This window comes from Poecilia reticulata, chromosome 15 (genome assembly GCF_904066995.2).
Source record: "Poecilia reticulata chromosome 15, P_reticulata-male-v2, whole genome shotgun sequence".
Classification (NCBI taxonomy): Eukaryota; Metazoa; Chordata; class Actinopteri; order Cyprinodontiformes; family Poeciliidae; genus Poecilia; species Poecilia reticulata.
In genome coordinates this window covers 19,042,196-19,058,678 of record NC_088844.1, presented here as the reverse complement: position 1 = coordinate 19,058,678, position 16,483 = coordinate 19,042,196, and positions in this window count along the sequence as shown.

Here is a 16,483-nt window from a genome sequence, read left to right as displayed (position 1 = left end):
TTTAAGTCCTTTCCAAAAGTGCAATTGATTTTCTCCACATGTCTAAAGTCAAAGCTCATCTTTGCTAAGGACCTCTCTCTCTAGTAAAGCCAAACAATGAGTTCAATCAAACCAAATTTACTGTTGCATTACACAGTTTTTTTTGTGTGTTTTTTTGCTTCACTTTTTCAGATCATGGGTTTTCCTGAAATCAACAAACTGAAAAGATAAACTATATTTATGGTATTATGTTCTGCTTTATCCACCAACTACATTTAATTTCAGGTTTCAAGATGATGGATTGACATTTTATAGATGAAATGAAAGGACATATTCCTCCTTTATTCCTGTATAATCCACAAGTACATAACCAGCAAATCAACCTCCTTAATGCAATCCATTGCAGTATCCATCTTTGAGCTGTTTTTAAAATGGTCATTAAAGAGAAGGTGTTTAAAATGTTTTTCTTAGTTATATGTTTATATGATATTATCACTTTTTATAGTCATGTTATCTGGGGTCCATGAGCTCTTGGAGAGAGAGAGCAAAAAAAAAAAAAAACAGACATTTTTTACAAGTTATAGAGTATGTTAAATAAAAATTAAATGTCAAATGGCATGCACTTTCAATTCACATCTTTTTATTTCCCATTTTTGTGCTTAACTTTTTAAGACACTTGACTCTTACCCTATTTCACATTGCTCAGCTGTCTTGACTAAAGAAATGAACATTTTGTGTTTTTATATGTCATTTTGCCGGATATTACCAACTTTGATTTTCTTACAGCAAGTCACCCTGATTACTGGCAAATGTTTAAGCTTCAATTTTCTGCCCATAATTTGAGTAAAGAAGTGTCATATCTCATAAGACACAAAGTAGTGCAATAGAATATTTATAATTTCAGAGAAGACTAACTTCTATATTGTCATTAACTTCGCAAATAAGACCTAAGAAGCAAATACCTTGCCTTACATTACTGCCAAAATGAGAAAATAATAATAATAATAATAAATGGAGTAATACATTGGCAAAAGAAAAAAAGAAAAACCAAGAGAAAAACACTTTAATAGGGGTTTTTGTTGCTGTAGATAGCAAGCCTTTCTTAAGTGGATGATTGCTCTTATGACATTGATATATGATGTTTCCTGGAGCCTTACAGGGTCCTGCTGTGCTGGGTGACACATGGGAGTTTCACTAAATGCCTGTACCCATGTCATAGACCTGCAATGAAAACCTAAGGGGAATGTAGGTGATTTAATCCAGTGACACATGTCCCATCAAAACCTTTACAGCACTGGGAAGTGGAGGCTGAGAAAGCTGTTATAAACACTAGGTTTAAGTGAACCACATGATGTCCCCTTAACCACACTTTTATCAAAAGCAGTTCCTGTGTATTTAAAAATTGTTGTATTCAAATGAGTAAAATGTAAAAAAAAAACAACATATATATATATAAGCTATTTTAACTATATAGTGAACAATAAAATGCTACTTATTACATTGGATTGGTTTGGTCCATTAGGTTTCGATTAAAGTATAATTAAGCTTCCTATCTTCATCTAATTACAAGGTCAAAGCATTTTTTTTTTAGATCTTTTCTTATAAAGGCAGAGTATTTAAACAAATTTTGTTATCAACAACACTTTCAGCAAACAAAACCGCACTAGAGGTAACCGCATGAGAGGTCATAGGAATCCACACAATATCAATAGATTTCCATAACTGGGAGATGTGTCCTTACTCTACATTTCAAACCCCCAATTTTTTTTGGATGGCATTTCATTACGCCAAAAAGAACCATCACTGTAATGAATTCATCAATGTTGGTAAGATAAATGGCTCAACAAGTAATAGATGGGGCCATCTACCCAGTCCAGTGTTGGAAATTGTCTTTCATATACATCATCTTATTAGGAAAAGGAGCAGGTGTTCTGACACAGCCACCTTATGAATGTACTTTTCCACTAAGCATGTTTGAAATATTGATAGCAACATGATTTGAAAAACTGCAGAGACCTATCAGAGCTATCAGATTTTGATAGTGGACCTTTGCCCTTCTTACGATTTTAATCTGACAGAGAAAGAAGCCTATACCGAAATGAAGCATATATTTGCTTTTAGCATGGCTGGTTTTGCAACTATTTAGCAAAGGTTATACTCTGAACTTAGAGTCATGCATTTTAGGGCTTTTAGCTTACATTTATTATTACAAAAAACTCTTACTATTATTATAGCAACACAATAAGCATATAATCCATTAGACTCACTAATTCACCGTTTTTCTTGTCTAGTGTGCTGTATATAGTATCTACCAGTAGCTCAGCATTATCTGACATCATCAATATCTGGGAACATAATCACTTTGGAGTTAAATGGCAAGAACGTATTTAACAATGTGTCAATCATTCAGTTGTTCCTCGTTTTTTTCTTTTTCTATTTTTTCTCATTTACTCAGTTATCTCCTAAACAATAATAGATTTTGATTCAAATTTTCTAATCAACATGTAATTACACAATGAGTTCCATTTTTTCAGACTAGTGGGTTGTCTAAATATGTGAGTCATAGCTTAAGTTTTATGACTTTAAGAATCCTTATGTTCAGTTATCATTTGAGCCTTTTGTAATTATCTGTGAACAGTTTAAGCCATTTGTCCCACAAATGTAGCTCTGTTGTGCGCTCTTTTTTTGCATGACATCATCGCCATTTGAAGGTCAAGGCATTGTCCTGATCCTCCTCTACTATTTTTACCTCAAATGCAGTTACAAGTCATCGACCATGAAGACATCATATTTAATACCCTTGTGTTGAAAAAGGACATTGATGGAGTATCCTATAGTATTCAATATGCTAAAAGATGTGAACCAAAACATTGAAACCACAGGACTCCTGGAATCTGGCATTTCCTGTACATTTATACCACGGCCCTTGAAAATATCCTTGCTGGACTAATGAGTTTAGTCAAAACAACTTCTATATGATGTTACTGCTAATTTATAATAAATTAATATTCTTACAACCTCTAGATGTTATGATTAGCGTCCTATTAATTCGGCTAATTTGGGAACTAAATTATCTGAATTAGCAGTTAAATAATCCATGACTACTCATAACTTTAAAGAATGCAGTAAAAAATAGTTGAAGCCTTTTCTAATTAGAGCTCTAGAGTAAAAGGGGTTGCCTAGTTAGTTTTTCATTAGCTGATCAGGTCCTTGTGACACATCCTTCAACTGGAGCCTACCAGCTCCTGGAGCAGCTGAGTTCTGAGACTAACAGATAGAAAAAGAACCAAATACTTTGCACAAAGCCCCAAGCAGCAGCGTAAGAAGCAGGCTTAATCAACTTGTCAGAGTATGTTGCAATAAAGGTGATTGTTTGTATCATATTCTTTGTCGAGTTTACCCAGTTCTTGTGTGAAATTCCTGCAAGATTTTTTTTTTCTTTTCTGTTCTTCCTTACCACCCTGTTTTGAATCCAAAATGAAAAACCAATAAAACATACATTGACCTGAATCAGAACCAAAGCCCTGGGGTCTGATTGACCTTTCAGCTGGAGCAACAGCTTCTGCGCCAAGATTTCCCATCAGCCGAGAGACAGGACTGTATGATCAACACAGCTAAAGTGTTTAAGTTTGTTGAAGTGGTTTGGAAACTTTGAAGATATGAAACAGTGTAGAAGAGAGCAAGGGAGAGGGTGTGGGCAGCGCATTCTTGAGGATGATTGACAATGCTACGACTGCCTCCTGGCTTTGATTCATTGCTTCTGACCAATTGCCGTATTTCTGCAGTTAGTACTGGGAGTACTGAGGGGAAGGCAGAAGAGCTCTAATTTTTCACAGATCATCTGTCTCATTCTGTGCTGTCATGACAAGACAGTAAGAAAGCTGCAGGGAAACAAGTTTTCCTGATAAAAAAAATATTCCTAATGTTATTTATATTTACGTCCAAAAGTACTTGTTCATCTCACAGATCTTTTAGTTTTGCCAACATGTTTCCTTTCACACCCATCCTATTACGACTTGAAACTGATACTGAATCTAATAAAGGAACTAAAGATTATTGTGATGGAAGGGCCTTTCAACCTCAACGACTTGAAACTCATTGCTGGCTTAAATTGCCAAAATGTCAGTGAAAACATTTTTAAAAATCTGGTCACAATTATGAGAAGGTCTTGATTGCCGTTATTTCAGTAACATTTTTCCTATTGCCTTTTGATAAAGATCTAAATAATGTTCAATAGCCCATTATGTTAGGGAGCTTCATGTTTGGGATAATCCCATGACTATTTCATAAAATAATGATCAAGTATAAAACTTAAATGGCATTGGTATTAAAAAGCAGCTTCTAACTTTCTCTAATAAAACAAACGTGAAATTTTAGCTATAGTCACATCTGATTTATGTCCAAGTGAGCTGAAACAAGAAAAGGATGCTGGGAATGGGAATTTTGGTGTTTGTGTGGAGGTAGAGCTATATATGAAAGCGAAGGACAGTTACAGTATGAATTATGTAGGAGTGAGAGAAAAAAGCCTCCGTTGACAACAAAGAAAGAGAGCCCTGAATGATGGCTTTGCTGCAGCCGTGGCTCACAAACTTCTCAGGTGTAACAGACAGTACACAACCTCAGTTTGTAATTTACCATAGCAATGCCCTCAATTTTATATTTGTAATGGAATACACATACACACAGAGATGTATCTAATTTATCAGTTTACATGTGTCTATCTCAAATGTTTTCCAAGGCATAAGAGATTATAACGTGTCAAAGCAGTTCTTAGTCAAAGCAGTTCTTTGAAAGTCTGTAGTCATCTCTGTAATTACTTTGTCATTTCCCGCATGTGCTTAACCTTTACAGTGCGCCATATGACCAATCTATTCTCAAGAATGATTCCTGCTAAGTGCACATTTATACCCTAAATAACTAAGTGAGAAGTCGAATGCATATCATCAGAAAATACAGTGAATGCCAAGACAAACAGTTGTGGATCATGTTGCCTTTATATCACCTCACTGTTTAGGGATGTATATTTACTTGCTGGTTCTAATAGTTATCCCCCAGTGGTAATCAGAAAATCAAATTATAATGTCTTGTGATAGACATTTATATTTGAAAAAGGTCACATTGTTCCAATTCTTGCACATATTTATTAACGAGTCACAGTAAATGTCCTCATCAAAGTTAATCAGGCAAAGCAGTCCTACCATATGCTGGATTGCAATTCTGCCTACTACAGTAAAATGCACCATCCAGTCTGCATTTTTCAATAGTAAGTGTAAATAAAAATAATTTAAAAAATCAAGTAAATTCACTTCAGTTCAGAGTTTTTAAAATAAATACTGCTCACAAACTTACATTGGTTTTTTGCATCTTTTAATATATTTAAGTGGACAAACAACTTTCCTATTCACCAGCGTCCCTTGTTGTCAGATGGGGTTAATTTGACCACAAGGAAGGTCAGAAACCTAATTAATACTGTTCATCATTTGGGTGGGCATAACCCTTTATTAGATAACTTATAAAATGTCATTCTATGTTGCTGACCTCATGTCCCCCGTTATTTCTGCTCCTGCAAATATATCATCTTATTATAATTACATTGGATTTGTGCAAATGAAGCATTTTTAATGTTGTGACACTAGATGGTTCTTTACTTCAAAAATATTCATGAGAAAGATTGAATATGCAATTTTTCTCTGTTCATTATACAGGGCCAATATTTTCATAAGCGAGTCTTATTTCCTATCTGTTTATTTATTGTGAGGAAAAATAGATCTTGCATAAATCAAAATTGTAAACGTAATGAAACAAAGGAAACATGTTCGTTTTATAGAACTACATGTTAAACCAAAAAATGTCATTTTTCCATGTGTGTTTGTGTAGGGGTGGGGGGCTATTTTAATGTTATATAATAATGGGCATCAGTAGCATCCATTACGTAACATAAGTGGGTGGAATTTTGAGCACATTGAGCTTTTTATGGGAGATATGTCTGATTATTTTTTTTGTCAATGTATTTTGTAGAGGTTCTCTCCCTTGCTCTGTCTTCCTCCCACAGTGTAAAGGCATGACTGTTAGGTTATATGGTCTCTCTAAATCACCCATTGGTGAGAGTGTGTGTGTTTGTGCAAGTTCTTTGCCCTGTGCGTCTCTGTGCTGCGCTGTAATGGGCTGGTGACCTGTCCAGCGTGTACCCTAACTCTCACCCAATGATTGCTGGAGATTGTCAATCTTTCCACAGCTTTTCAGCTGGCTTTGGGTCTGGACTTTGACTTGAACACATGAATGGGCTTTGACCCAAACTACTCCAAACTTGTACCAAGTAGTCAGAACTACTTGGGGAAGGGTTTTTCAAGTAGTCTGTATGTTTGTGGTCACTGTCCTGCTGGAAGATGGAGCTTATATAAGTCTTTTGCAGCCAACATGTTTTATTTGGCTGCAAAATAAAACATGTTTTATTTTGCATGTTTTATTTTGCAGCCAATCTATGTTTATTGTAAATACAATAAACATAGATCATTACCTCAAAACGATGTGATGACCCATAATCAGAATCAGAACGCTTTTGTTGTTATTGTACACAACAAAATTTGTTTCAGTGATTTAAGAGATGAGGGGAAAACCATCATAGATTTGCAACACAAATAACCTTTAATTTAAATGAAAAGTGAATATTAACAGTAAATATAGTGATATGATCAGAACGAGTTAGAAAACAATGTTTTCAAAACAACATAGTTTCAACAATGGCCCATTATTCAGATTCTTCTATTTTCTCATGAACTTTCCTGTTACACACTGAAGCAAAGCATCCTTCAAGTAGGATCCTGCCACTACCACATTTCACAATGAGGATTGGTTTTACAAATATGTGTAGCTTTCCTTTAGTGTTTTTTTTAACAGTGTTTTTTTTTTTTTTACATTGCTACTCTTTCAAAGAAAGGCCAAATTTATAGAGTGGATAAATAATATACATTTATGCTGTGGCTGTCCACAGCTCCTCAGGAGTGATTCTGTCCCTTTCCAGTGGTTAAACACAAATCCACGCCACACTTGTCGAAATGACTTTGTCTCAGCAGATTGCACAAAATCTTACTAAAATACATCGAGCATGAAAAGTGTAAACTTCAGAAGGTTTTGTGTTTGACTCACATATTTAGGTTTTGCATGTTCCTGACCAACATGCAGAATCCAATTCAGGATATAGAACAAAAGGTAAGAAAGGATTTATTTGCAAAATAAACAAGAACACAAGCAGTGATGGTCAGTCAGATCTCAGGGTGTAGCAGTGTCAGGACGGGAGAAGCAGTTAGCAAAAATTAAAGATATGGAGGTAAATCTGTGAAGTGAAGTGAACTGTGAAGGTCTGCTGCTTTAGAGTAGAGATTCAGCATAGAAGAGGATGAAGGATCTTCATGAGAGATGTTTGGTGAGGTTGGAGCCTTGCTGATCATTCAGAGGATATAAAGTCTCAAAGTGTGAGATCTGAGTGATTGTTGTCAGAGTGGAGTTGGAGAGTGGGCAGGCATGTGGCAGCTGAGATTGGATGATGGAGACAACCGTCGAATGATTGATGGTCTGAGAATGATCTGATGGCGTCCAGGGAAGTATCCCTACAGGTTTTTACCTGAGAGTCAGAAGAAGCGAGGAGTTAAAGGTGCAGGTAGCTCAGATGCATAAAGCTACCACAGATTTTTAGAACGAGGAAACTCAAGAAGACCTCTGGCTTGATTTTACCAACAGGGTTGACAATCAGGCAAAGGCTGATCATCCAACAGCTCCTTAAGTACCCAGCTAATTACCCAGCAGTGCGACAGGTTAGCTCAGTCTCTCCAACAATGATCCTCCATGGAAAACCTCACACTCACACAAACACAAACCAAAATCCCGACACAGCTCTTGAATATTTCTACAATTTATGGTAAGTGTACACAGGCACCATCCAAATGCTTATTTAGTTAGGCATGCAGCTTTTTTAATACCATCAAACCATATCTACATTCAAGAACTTCTGACCCGTTAGCAGTCATTTTTGAAAAAGTTGTGTTGCAATCTCCAAAGCTTTGTTTGAACTCTGTTTTAAAGTCTCCCCTCTGTCCCCACCACTCTCTCTCTCTCTCTCTCTCTCTCTCTCTCACTCTCTCTCTCTCTCTCTCTCTCTCTCTCTCTCTCTCTCTCTCTCTCTCTCTCTCAAAAAACACTATCAATTTTCTCAGTGAATAAAATGATTTTCTAATTGCACTTGAAAAGAACATTTGAGCTGTAAATGATTTCTAAAGAAAACAAGAAAAACTATACAAGTGAGCTGTCGTAGGACTGATGAAGAGGTGTATTAAAACTTCTGATTGGAGAAGTCTCAGAACAATTTAACAGAATCAGGAGTGCTGCTGCATAAAATATACCCTTTGTAAATGAGTCATCAGAAAAATTGAAGAAATACTAAATTTATGTAGCTATACTAATAAACAATCAAATACTAGAATAATATTCCGACATGTCTTTTTGAAGAGCAATAGTCCTACTAGAGCTTGAACTGTTATGTGATGTTATCAAGCACAAGTAAAAGATAAGGAGATTTAAAAAGTCAGATTAAAGTTTCTAAATATAACTTAAAATCTAAAATGAGAGACATCAAGTGCAGTACGAAGGAAAGATCCTCAAAATCTTGTATCTCAAAAGAGTCGTGCTTACAAGCATTACAAGTATTCTTACAAGTATTCTCAAAGCTGATGCTGAAGTAGTCAGCCTAACTGTTCCTGGGTAACAAAAGTACATCAGCCAACTCTTTTGGGTGAGCTAAAATTCATCCCCTGGGGAAGAGTCATTGACTTTGGTCTCTTTTTTATTTTAAAACAGCAAGACATTAAAATAGTTAATTTAATACAAAAAGTACTTTTTAGGCCATATTTTACCTGCGTGGGTTTTTAAAATCACAAAATTGCACCACATTTTTGTGTAACTGCATGTTTGGTTAGATGTTTATTGTACTTTATTTTTTTAAGTAACACTTTACTGAAATGCATTCTGGATTTATTGCATTCTAAGGACACACTGGGTCAAAAATTAACATTCATGATGTTACTCATATTGCGTCTATGAATTGTTTCCAATTTTACTACACAAACATTTCTAACACTAAAGAATAACTATACATTAGGAGCAAAATGAAACTGGGGTAACTTGGAATAACTAAGCAAGAAATAAACATCATAAACTAGAATCAGTATGAGAGGACTGATGTAAATTAAAACAGAAACAAGGCTGATCTAATCAAAGAAAGAGACTAAGGAACGCAGAATAATAGCAAAACTAGAATAAATGCATCAAAATTCAAAAACAACTCAAAACAAGCCAGGATCTTAACAGAGAGGGTCTTTTCTTTTGTATTACTGAATTTATTATATTTCACATCTTAAAAGCTGCTTTTGGATAAAAAATCTTCATATATTACCAGGTCATCTACAGTAACATAAACCCCTTGTCAGCTGTAAGGGTAAAAGCATTTTTAAGATAAGTTGTGGGCAGGAAAAGCTGTTTCTATATTAGACACATGACTTATTGTTGTTGTCCTATTTAGCCTCGTATCTGGATGGCCTACGGCAGAGAGGCCTGATGACTATCTTACGTCCATTTGCTATGCCCAAGACAGAAACCTGCTGGGTCTGGAGATATTTTCTGCAGAGCACAGTCTCTGGGAGCAGAGTGAGTGGGAGTAGGTTGTCTGTGTGTTTCATAAGATGCTGGCATTGTCTGAGTGTTCATCCTTCTATGAGAGGGTTAAAAAGCGATCCAAGTAAACTGGTGTGGGTGAAACACTGCTCTTTAAGAAGACCCAAGCAACCATTAGAACTTGCCCCGAAAAAGAAGAGTAATCATTCTTCTTGTTATGAGTAATAAGACTCAATGCAGAACACATTGTTAAATCAGTGGTATGACAATGGTATTACCAGTTACATTTTTAGTTTAATTGATCAATCCTGATTTGTTTTACTCACAAGCTATGTTTCAATGCCATTTAGACTGAGCTTTGCAGAGATAACACCATTTTTTTTTTCTTATGAAGAGGCCAGGTGAGACTTCCTCTAATCCAGTCTTTGATAGCTGCAAACAGTCATTACTAAATTGTCATCTAATTGCAAAAAAGCCCAACAGATTTACTTTCACAAGTGGAGCATTACAGTGGTGCTCCAGGATAACCCCCACCCTCACCCCAGAGAAGAGCCCCAAAAGTCTCCCAGAGCTGGTCCAACCGCAGGTCCAGAGATCTGAGACCCAAGGGCATACCGCCCTCCAATAGAGGCCCAATCAAGCCAGACCACAAGCCAGGGGGCTGAGATCATAAATACATTATATATGTGGATGGTCTTCAATCAGCTCAACACTGCTGATGCAGGTTTGAACTTACAAAGAATATATTGAAATAAGTGAATGAAAGTATATGCCAAACCTCATCATAATCCAATGGTCTTGCCAGTGCCTTCTTGGTGTTATTCTTGGTGTGTATGTGTGTACATAACTTCTTTGTCTACATGTTGATTTGAAACTCTCATTTCTCAGATTTTCTCAAAATTAATAGCCTAATCTGCATTTTTTTTCTTTTGTCAAGCACATAGAAACTAAGACTAGGCCTGGTGCTAACAACATAGCCCCCCGTCTAACCAGCCTTCTCATAGCACTAACTTTGCACAATAAGGGGGGGGGGGGACACTTTTTATGTCCGATGTACACTTTATTAGCTATATATGTAAGTTCTTCGTCTGCACTTATCTAGTGGTTCTCAGAGCTCAGTTTCCACCTTGAAGACTTTGGCGGAGACGGAATTGACATAATTTCAAAATTAGTACTCTGAGCTGTGTATCACCACATGTCACTTTGTTGGCATTGTTGCTGCAACCATACCTGGCAGAGGCAGCTTCCCATCTGTTTGAAAGTCCCCTCTTGGACCACAGCCAGCATGCTGCTTCACATCAATGGCTCACTCTCCATTTATACGTGATGTAAAGCAATTGTCAATTGATCTGCAGCTTTTCAAGAACATTTGTCTTGCAAAGGGGTTTCATCTAGCAGAGATGAAACCACTTTCATGGCTTTAATTGTATCACAAAAGCAATTAAAGCCATGTGTTTTGTGGACAATTTTGCGGTTTAGACCATTCAAAATAGGACATCAATTTACTCAAATTAATCAAACATGCATGTTTGCGTTGAGGCTTGTTCGTTCACTGTATCTTTTTGTTCAAATATCCAATAGTTGGGCCTGATTCATTATGCTTCACTTTAGTTTAATTTGCTTTGCTTATTTCTCTGTCTGATTCTTTGTTATGAGTCACAGCAAATAATGCAACATCAGTGTATTTGATTTTTCCATCTTGTTATTTGTGCTCCATCTGTGATTGGCTTCAACATGATGTGTAGCTTGAGACAGTGTTATTAGTTTTGCCTGTAATATGGAACTGTTATACTGTGGAACCTCTTGCTTGTGAATTATTCCTGTTTATAACATAATTAAAGCATCTTGTAGGTTGCAGCCATTCTTTTAGGATTAAACGACTGAATGTAAAATATTTTATGAGGTGTCTCTTTCTCAAACAATGGAAATCAGAGTACATTTATCATTGACTGTACAGTTTTTAGTTCATACATTCCAATAAGCTTGAATGTCATGAGAAAGTTCATATATCTCAGTAACAGAATTCCAAAAGTGAAACACAAATTATATACATTTCAATTTCGGCTGCTTATTTCTGCTCTTTTAGAAGCACCTGAATCTTTGTCTCAGTAAATCAGAAAATTTGAACAATAGAGAAGAACTATATAGCCATGTTATGGTCATGTTATGGTCAAGATATAAGTCTGAAATGACAGACGCTCCACAAGGACTGTGAGCTGTATTCAAGCATTATAATGGAAAATTGAAAGGAGATTCATAATGTGGTAGAAAAAGGCACATAAGCAACAGGAATAATTGCAGCCTTAAAAGGATTGTGAAGCAAAGCCCATTCAAGACTTTAGGGGAGACTGACATTGCATGGATTGTGGCGTGAGTCTGTTTTTTAAGAGCCATCATCTGAAAAAGGAGTCATTAGAAGGATCCTGCCTGGGTTAAGAAGAACAAGGACTTGACTAGAATCTGTAGACCAAAATTAATTCTTGCATTTAATTTGGAAATCTAGGTTCCACAGAATCCAAGTTGCTTAAAGACCAAAGGGAAGCTTCCACAGTAATTTTTAAATGTCATGTCATCCGGTGGTGTTGGTCTCCTGTCCAATGTCAGTGCAGTCCTTTACCACGAAACTGCAAAGCACGTTGTGATTCAATCTGCTGAAGAGCTTTGTAAAGGTGCTGATTTAATTTTCCAGAAGGACTTGGAACCTGCCCACACTGCCAAAAGAACCAACACTTGGTTTAATGACAGTGATATGACTGCCTTGAATTGGCAGGCAAACTGGACAGACCTGAGTCCACAGATAAACTATTGGGTTTTGTCAGAAGGTAGAGGAGAGGCACCAGAGCCAAATCGCAAGCTCATTGCCTCAATGCCACACTGCCCTGACATAGTAATAATTGCTAAACAAACCCAGAACGAGAATTCAGTGCATATACTGTGCAACTCATAAATGTACTTTTTAGTGGTCCAGCATTTCTGTTTAAATATCCTTTCTTATTTGTCCTACACAATGTTCACATTTTCCAACTTGCGTTTTCATTAGCTGTAGGTCAGTGATGACCAAACCTTCTAACATAATGGCCAAAATAGGCAAGTTGTAAGCATTGTTAGTCTTTAGTCATACCATGCATTTGTGAAAATCAATGTTTTAATAAGAAATGCAAAAATACATTTTTAATTTATTATACATTTTACATTTATTGTCACCTTAATAAACTAAATGTGTAATGTTTTACTAAAATGAACAAAAAATACTTAATTCTTAAAAATTAAATTCAATCAGCAATTCATTCTAGATTCAAAACCTTATAAAGGTCAGACATTCAGTTAGCCCAACTCTGCTTCTCACTAAAGGTTGCTGGATGTTTGTGGCTCTATTTACTACACAATGAAAATGATTGCAGAAAACTAAATAAGTAGCTAATATTGTTTGTGAAAATGTCACCTTAAATGATATGAAAAGTGTCTTTCTCAACTTCCTGTGATTGAAGGCCAGATTTGCCTATTGTGGATTGGTGGGCCACATGTGGCCATCATCATAGTCATCACAATGCATAGGAAAAAATCATTTAAAATATAATTACCCTTTGTGTAGTTAACCAGTGTGATACAAGGATTTTTACATTCTGATTTGAGTTATTGTAAAAAATAGGAGTTTTGATATTATAATTTATTTATAATAAATAATAATTGATTATAATTTATTACAAAAAAATGTAATAATTTATTTATAATAAATAAATTAAATTAATTTAAACCTTCCTCTAATTATCTACAACCAATTGTAATTTATGGGTATAGAAATGTAAGTGCAAAAGTGGCTTCAGGTAAAACAAATAACACTTGAATTATTACTTATTATATAGTCTTAAATTCTATCAGTCGGTGCTCAGAGAAGCATCTGAAAAAGACCTACATACTGAGGGGATAAAATGTTTAAAATGGCATGCGCATTCCCTTACCTTTTTTTTTCTTTTTTTGTGAAAAATGAAAGCTTAGACGCATCCATAACACAGCCACATTCAGAAACTAACCTTCACTGCAAGCATCAAGGAGAAAGAGTCCTGAAACACTCCTGCACAAATAATAAATATCCGAAGTATTTGCATGCCAGGCGCACTCGCCCTGTGTTAACAATGCCAGGTCTCCCTACATCAAAGTGAGAAGTCCTTGAAAAAACAGAGCAAGAGGATGGAGGTGTCTGTGGGCCTTCTTGGTGAGGCATGGCAAGTTGCTTGCTAAGTATAGCCAGAGAAAAAAAAAAACAGAAAGAAATGACTGCATTGAAAATTCCTTCCTCTGAGAAAAAAAAAATGCGGAATGTTTCTCTCTGTAAAAATAGGTGTAAGGGCTGTATAGGGCAAACAAAATAATTACTTTTTCAAATTTTAAATGTTCATTTTTTTATCCCTATTACAACAGCTTTTAAATGATTGCTAAGCATCTCAAAAACATGTAATTGAAAACTCATTACAGATATTGTCATTGTATAGCATCATAGCGATCAGAGACACACAGAGCTCATTTCATTTGGAAGACTGACTTGATGATGCATGCCTTGAGGGAATAGCACTATGTTGGGATAACAAAAAAAAAAAAAAAAAAAGACTTAACATAGCAGAAAACATATGACATTGCTAGAGGAAAAATGCATACTTTAATATTTCCCTTGGGTGTTTTATTGAAAACTGAAAAACTGAAATCTGCCGAGCAGAACACCTCCAACCCTACCCAAGGTCAAGAGAAAAAAAAAAAAAAAAAAGGAAAATAAAATAAAATCTAATAATTTAATTGATTATTTCATAAAGTTATCAATGCTGAGTAGCGACATCAGCACACCAAAATAATTTATAACTTTTTATCCTCTAGTCATACCATTTATTTATGAATATTTAAGATAAAAAGCAATCGTTTTACTGAATATGCTCAACTGCATTTGAAGAGCATATTGTATAAACCACCAGGGAAAACAACAAATAACCTGCTGCACACTGTAAAGAAACAAGATATTACATATAGAAAACCAGCCTGCTGAGTAAGGAAACCTCTAAAGAGGTTTGCAAGCACCTGGTAGAATGAGTGAAGGTTGGAAAGGACAATGCAGCCCGATTTCAAATTAAAGCCCCTGTGGAAATTATCACCACAACCCATTTACAAGTAATTCTGCAAACTAATCAATTTTAGTCTTTTTCATTTTTAACCATGCTTGATAATTGGTTTACAAAACTAGGGTCAGTGTTTCATAGTTATATATAGAAGGCAGAACTGCTGTTTGACTATAAAGCCGACTGTCCCTACAGCTCAGAGAGCCAGAGGACCGAATGGGACCTGCACAAGTCCAGGTCACATCCATGAGTGTAAAAAGACCATCTAACCAAAGAAAGGAACACTTTCCAGGTGGCATCGCCTGAATACATCCCTAATTAAAATAGATCCATAAACTCTTAACAAATGTTTTCAGCCCCTTCTTCTAGCCTGTAGGGGAAGCTGATTTTAGTTTAATGAGTTTCCTTTGTTTGATTAAACAATTATTAAATAGTGTAATTAGAAATAAAATACATTTTGATTACACTGATTCTCAGCTCTAAGGTGTAATTGTTTTAGTGTTAAATACGAATAAGTCTGGATCTTGACAAAAATGTAAAAATGCTCTAAATTCTCTTTAAAAATTGTGGAGAGAAAAAAATGAGCGCAAAAGAGAAGATTTTGTAATTCAGGCTGGGTGTTTTTATTACAAACCTGAAGACAAGCCTGAAAAGCAATTTGATTATGACCAGTGCACAACTTAATGCGGCTTACTCATGCTACAGCTTCTCCAAATTGATAAGCCGTGTTTCATATTCACTGATAAATGTGTTTCAATCGTTCTTATCTAATCTCTTTCAAGAAAAATGGATGTCTTTTGTCATTTTTAGAATACGCAATATTTGAGCTGTGAATTCTCAGTCACGGCACCAAAGGTCCCTGTGCAGAAAAGCAGTGTTGATTAATTACCCTACTTATCAGTAAAATTAAGAATCTGAGCTCCTTTCAGATAATACATTTATTTTTCTTATTTGTGGCGGGAGAGGGGGGTAAAGCCAAATCACCTGTATTAACCAAGGGTAACAATCCCTAAACTTGCTTTTATTTAACATTGTAATTATTTGTCGTATTACATTATAAACACATCATCTTATCAAGAAAACACCATAGCACCAAAACAAGTAACAAAACACCGTCCGTGCCTGTCAAAAATAAATCCATGGTCATGGACTCCAAGAGCTATGACCTCTCAGGTGTCATTCGGTACAAAGATATGCTCTGTCCAACTTGATTCATGTTCTGGCCTCTGTGAGTCATGGCAACTCCCCATCCAATTACCATCCCATAATATATCAAGGGAATTACAGTGAGACTGAGCAAAGTCAGAAGTGGCTTGAAGACACCTGTGGGTAATGGACAGTCATGGCATTTTGTTTGGATCACACCACAGATGTAATGATTCTGTTGGAGGGAGGCCAAGTTGACTGATAACTAGGTCAAAAGGAAAATGTGCTGCATCCTTTCTCCCCATCTTCTTGCAAAGTTTATAATTCTTTATTTGGAAAGAAAACATCTAATCACTACAGATTCATTACGTGACATGAATTGTGAGTGAACCCCAATTAAAACAGGTCGATGAGAAGATCCAAGTTGATGTCAACAATTTTAAAATGAACAATAAAAGTGGGCTTTGTTCATGTCTTCAGCTTGAATACATAAAGCAAGTTTTGGACTGGTGTTTACTTGAAACAATGTCTTTTGAATTTTTGCTTTAAAAACGTTTTCTACAATTTGCAAAAAATAGTCAAGATCTCATGCA